Raw genomic sequence first — 5,261 nt, 5'->3', positions numbered from 1 at the left:
CCAAAAGTCTGACCTGGCTCATCCTGGGAAGGGAGAAAAAGAGGTAGATGGCTTGCGGCCAGCTCCCAGGGAGCAGGCAAGCATGGGGGGCTTGGACAGCACCCACCTGGACCTAGGCCTTCCTGGCCAACTTACCATGGTCCCTTGGCATCTGCAAGCAGCTGACCTCCAATCTGAGGCCAGGTAGCAGAGGGCCCCTGGAACAGAGCATCTTATCTCTCAAATGTTGCAAACTCTTACAAAAGCCTTCTGTCTCTTTCCTGTGCAGGGCCAACATCTGGATGAGGAGGAGAGGCCGCAGGGGACTAAAGGCACCATGCCGCAGGATTACTGCCACTCACTGGAGCTGCCTGCAGGTGCCAGATGTACCAGCACCACAGCCAAGATGGGACCTGCCTGCTTCTGTGGTTGGTTGGTTGTTGCAGTGGAGGGCTAGGTGGCAGACCAGCAGGTGGGGTGGGCAGAGGACCTTGCCCATGAGACTGCCCAGGAGGAGGTGCAGTTGTGGGTATGCCATGCTCACTGAGCTGAGCTGGTGGTCCTGGAACGGTGGTGTATGGGGCTGCTGGAGCAGCAACTGGCTATCCAGGGCCAGCCAGAGGAAGCTGTGCCTATGCCTGGCCTCCACTCTGGCACTGCAGGGCCCCTGGGTCCCACCCACTATCCCACAGTGGGCCCCTGGCAGCCCTCTGGAACAGGTGCTGCCTTTGCTGTGGTCCCCAGATCCACAAGGGTTCTCCACCCTAGGCAGCTCCCCCACTCAGTCCCTCACACATGTACTTGGGGATGGGTTCAGATACGTGAAGTGTCTGTGAAGTTTGGGGAATAGGGTTTCTATTGTTGGTGGGTGGGGAGGGAGGTGGAGGGGCACTGTGTGTGGGGATGTGGGCTCCAAGGGCTGTGCTTGTTGAGGGTGGAGGGAGGAGAGATGGGGGCTTTTGTTCTATTAATAAAGTTTGTATGTTTTATTCTACATGTGTGCCCTGGAGTTGTGCTGGGGGTAGGCAGGGGTTCAGGCCAGTGTGGAAAGCAGAGCAGGTGGACTGGTGTGGGGAGTTCAGGAGGAAAGGGTCAGCCATACACCTGGGTGGCAGGTGTATGGTTGTCCCAGAGCCTGGGCAGGTGGGGCCAGCAGGGCCAGCACCATAGCCAGCAGCAGCACAGGGTGCTGGCCATTGCTGGCAGGGATTGGGCTGGAGCACGGGGTGTTGGGCGATGCTGGCAGGGGCAGGTGCAGGGGCTGGAGCAGCCAGGGCACAGGGAGGCAGGGTGGGCAGCAATGGAGCTGCCACATGCTGCTCCTGCACTGGGCACACAGCTCCCAGGCAGTTGAGGGGCTGAGCAGGGATCAGAGGGTGAGGGTGTATTTTTAAGATGGCCATCAAGTGCTGGCAGCTGCCTCTGGCCTCAGCATGGCTGCCAAGTGCTGGAAGCCATGTTACCAGAGGCTGGAGCTCCCCCTGGTGGCCACAAAGGCACAGCAGGCTGCTCAGACTTGGGACTAAATCTAGTCCCAGGTTGACCGCAGGTCTACTCCTGCTTACCATGCAGTAAATGACTGTGCAGTAAATTTAATGGAACATTAATGCACGTGTAGATGCACCCAGTAAGAAGTTTGCCAATTGTCAGTAAAGATCTTCCTTGGGTTGGCAACCTTAGCCATACAGTGCTGACCTGCTCCTTAGCCTATACTGGGCTAAAAGGAGGGAAAGTCCTCTTCATTCTCCTACTGGCAAACTGCTTTTCATGCAGTTACAGTTACAGGACTTACCCAGTATTATATACATTACTCAATTATTCTATTTTGCATGAGCCCCTACATAGCCAAAGTATGGCTTACTGAACATATGCAGTAGTTAACCAATGGGCAAGCATTGCTATTCTGAACTCTAAAAATGGTGTGTGTGTCCAAACACTGCATTTACATAAGTACCCCTTAAGTGCATGAAGTTGAAATAGGATCTGGTCGTAAGTCATTCCTGATGTGAAATTACTCACATTAATAATATGATAGAAAGTTAGCATTGGTTGCAGCAAAGAATAGATTTTACTAGTCTTTGCCAGTGGCATAAGTACTTTGTCTAGTCTTTAGAAGCTAGAAAAATCACTAAGGTTGAGACTGGCAGAGACTGAATCTAAGAGTTCACACAAAAATTGATTGCTGTTACAAACTAACCAACAATTGCTATGGTGTGGCAAAACAGGGAAGAAGTCACAAAGTTATTAAATTCAATGTGCGGCCAGGCCAATCCCCTAATTAGTGCTCTTACCCATAGGAGTGCATGAAGCCCTTGGCTCTGGTGCACCCCTAAGGCAGGGACTGCCAATTAACTGATTGGTGCACAGAGCCTTGAAAGTACACCAGAGGTAAGAGTTACAATGTGCTCCTGAGGCTGGGAGCCAGCTGACTGGCACTCCCAGCTGGGCACACCAGGCACCTGGCTTGATACTTGCCAGTTTAGAGTCTCCCTGTACTGGCAATCAGGCATGACTAGGGTCTGATCCCCAAGCCCAAACATATTGGAAATAGACATGTGTGAAGTTGTAAGTCTAATCATATTTTTATAAAGATATAGCTCTCCAGTCAATTTCTAAATTAATTTCCAATGAATAATAAGATTCTTATTACCAGTTGATTTTTGTAGTGAACCCGATGCTCATCTGCCACATCTTAATGAAAAATTATATTTCAGGAGGGATGTAATTTTAACACCACTATATATATCACCTGATAATGTTGACTTAACTTTCCGCAATGAACTCTGGAAATCCTCTTCTAAATTTAGGTAAATTTCACCATTTTCATTTTTAAAAACTCATAGTGATACAGTATTTTCTGTTAAGTGTCCTTTATTATTTTTATTACAAACACAACTTATTATGTTTTTCTTTTTTCTTTTTTTGTAGTTTTGAATTCTTCTCTTCTTGTTTCTTTTAGACAATCTCACAACTTGGACAAAGTCCCGTCTCTATCAAGATTAAGATCAGCAACATAACAGGACTAGTTTTCAACTATCTGCCTCTGGAACTCAAATCTTTGTTAATTTTTTCTGTAAAGTTTAATAAATTTTACTTTACTTTCGTTCCTGTTGTTTTCTTAATAAAAACAAATTCAAAGAAAAGATTTACTTGCTTCCCTGGGGTTCTTGCTTTCTTCCTGAACTTTTCCACTCTCTTCCCTTAACAGGTCCTCCTCAACCAGATTCAATCTCTAAACCTTGTAATTCTTCTTAATTGCTCACTGTGCCACTTGCCAGCTCTCTCTCATAGTCATAGTCCTTAGGATCAGAAGGGACCTAAATAGATCATCAGGTCCGGTCCCCTGCCCTGGGCAGGAACAAGTGCCGGGATCATATCACCCCAGCCAAATATCTGTCCAGCCTCCTCTTGAAGACCCCCAAAGTAGCAGAGAGCACCACTTCACTTAGGAGTGCATTCCAGAGTCTGGCAGCCCTAACTGTAAAGTAATGTCTCTTGATGTCCAGCCTGAACCTTCTCTCTAACAATTTGTGGCTGTTAGTCCTAGTAACACTGGGTGGTGCTCGAGGGAACAGAGCCTCCTCCAATTCCCACTGGTCCCCCCGGTGAGTTTGTAAACAGCCACCAGGTCTCCTCTTGGCCTTCTCTTGTAAAGACTGAATAGGTTCAGGCCCTTTAGCCTCTCTTCATAGGGCCTGCCCTGCTGCCCCTTGACCATGCAAGTGGCCCTCCTCTGGAACCTCTCAATGCCCTCCTGAAGTGCAGTGCCCAGAACTGGATGCAGTACTCCAACTGTGCCCTGACCAATGCTGCATAGAGGGGAAGGATCACCTCCCTGGACCTGCTCCCCCTCCTCCCCGCTCCGTGCCATGTCAGTCGTCTTTTTTTCCATCTGGGCCTCCCTGTGGCCACTCTAGCTTCATAGAGCAGTGACTCCAGAAGTGCCGTTCTCAGTGATATCTCCTTTCTCCCACTGCCTCCTGTCAGCTCCAGGGCATCAACAGGATCATCCTTCTTTCTTCTTCTTCACAGCATGTTAAACATGGCAGAAGATGTGATTGTTGGGATCACAGATCAGATCCCATTGCATCTTTAATAGAACATCTGCCAGGAGCCTAAGCCAATGAGTGAGTACAACTTGCAAAACAACTATCTACCATAATAATTCTTTGAAATATTTTGATCAAAGACCCTACCAAAATATATAATGCTTTAACTGGATTTTGTTTGTAGCCACGTTGGGCTAAGGATATAGACAGGAAAGATTCTTTGAGTAAATATGATTATGTTTTATCTGACCAACTGAGTAGTTGGGGGAAAATTTCATAGCAAGATTTTGGGTGCAATCACTTTTCTTCAGGCATAGGAAGTCTCTGCTGTTCTGAGACTCCAAGCTAAAGGTGTGACAGGATGTCAGTGAGAATGTAGACAGGTAGAAATTAGGAAAACAAAAGGTAAAGCAGGGAAGGGACGGGGATAGAAAGTGGTGGGGGGAGGGCGCTGGAACCAAAAGAGAGTAAAGGAGACTACAGTAAATGGGTTGTCTGTAAAAAAAAAAAAAAATAAAAAAAAAAAAAAAAAAAAAAAAAAAAAAAACCTGGAAATTAGGAAGACAAAAGGCAGAAAAATAGGGGAGAGGAAAGCAGAACGGGGGAGGGAAGAAAAGTGTATAGGTACCTGATGAATCAGACGTCAGACCATTTGTATTGTCATAAATCCAATGTCTATACTGAGTCCATGATTATTTGTATCCAGTAGATTTATGAAGTGAAGTTACTGGGCCTGTTTATGAAAGGTGTTTTGTACATTTCCTTTGAGGATTAGAACTGCATGGATAAGGATTTATTTTTCTGTTTGACTGAGCCAAAAAATTGATTAGGGTTTGTGCTGGCCTCCCCTCTGCCCCTCCTCTTCCTCTGCTTCCCACCTCCCCTCCCCCCCACTGCCCGCCATAAACATACAACACCCTTCTTCCCCAAAAGGAGAAAATAATAAAAGCTTCATTTCGGGTCCACCAGAAATATTTTACTTAAACAAAACATTTTGTTTTGAGTTAGTTAACCTTTGGTTTAACTATTCTGGTTTAACATAGGTCAATGTTTAAAATAGAAGGGCCACTTTTAATTTTTTTTTCTTTAAAAAAATGTCTACATGAAATATCCTGGCATTTATAAAATTAAATATTTCATTCTCAAAATGTCAAGACAGAATGATATTTTCAAAAATTTCCCCCATTTTCTTCAGCTACCTTTTTCCTTGTCTCTAATGAAGTTTTACTTCAC

At 46.1% G+C, this 5,261-nt stretch overlaps 1 long non-coding RNA gene across 1 annotated transcript; it reads left to right on the top strand.

Moving 5' to 3' along the window:
• The first annotated feature begins 328 nt into the window (after positions 1–328).
• LOC109299468 lies at positions 329–3,082 on the top strand. Its single transcript, XR_002097871.1, has 2 exons — positions 329–407; positions 2,694–3,082. It is a non-coding gene; the product is annotated as an uncharacterized LOC109299468 (long non-coding RNA).
• Positions 3,083–5,261: the final 2,179 nt, after the last annotated feature.

The sequence above is a fragment of the Gavialis gangeticus genome, unplaced genomic scaffold, assembly GCF_001723915.1.
Source record: "Gavialis gangeticus isolate Ggan-Ray unplaced genomic scaffold, GavGan_comp1, whole genome shotgun sequence".
NCBI lineage: Eukaryota > Metazoa > Chordata > Crocodylia > Gavialidae > Gavialis > Gavialis gangeticus.
This window is presented reverse-complemented; position numbering and strand designations above follow the sequence as displayed.